The sequence below is a fragment of the Pteropus alecto genome, unplaced genomic scaffold (assembly GCF_000325575.1).
Source record: "Pteropus alecto unplaced genomic scaffold, ASM32557v1 scaffold7, whole genome shotgun sequence".
NCBI classification, from domain to species: domain Eukaryota; kingdom Metazoa; phylum Chordata; class Mammalia; order Chiroptera; family Pteropodidae; genus Pteropus; species Pteropus alecto.
Genome location: NW_006494614.1, coordinates 21,307,471 through 21,307,873, shown reverse-complemented (window position 1 = coordinate 21,307,873; position 403 = coordinate 21,307,471).

The following is a 403-nucleotide window of genomic DNA, read 5'->3' as shown; positions in this document are numbered from 1 at the left end:
GAGTCCTGTCTCTCCCGGGGAGGGGGGCCGACGCAGCCTGGGCGTGGAGAGTGAAGGGAGAGAAGAAAGGGGAAGCCTGGGGCTGGGGGTGCGCGCGTGGGAGCGCGCCTCGGAGCGGCCCGCACTCCCTGTTCCAGCCCTGGGGGCACTTCGGAAGGAGGGAGTGGTAGCCACGGGAATCAGAGGAAGCGAGAGAAACCCTCTCAAAGTGACGCCCCAAACAGGTCCAGATTTCAAATTCGAAGCTAACGGCTGCTAGAAATTAGGACTCCTCTGCCTCCTCCGCACACCCTCGTTCGCCCCAGCCTTGAAGCCCCGGCAGTTTGCTAGCTGCTCGCGTCCCCGCCCCCGACTCCGAGGTCGCGGGCGGGCGGGCGAGGGGTCCACCGCGGCTTCCTACTTG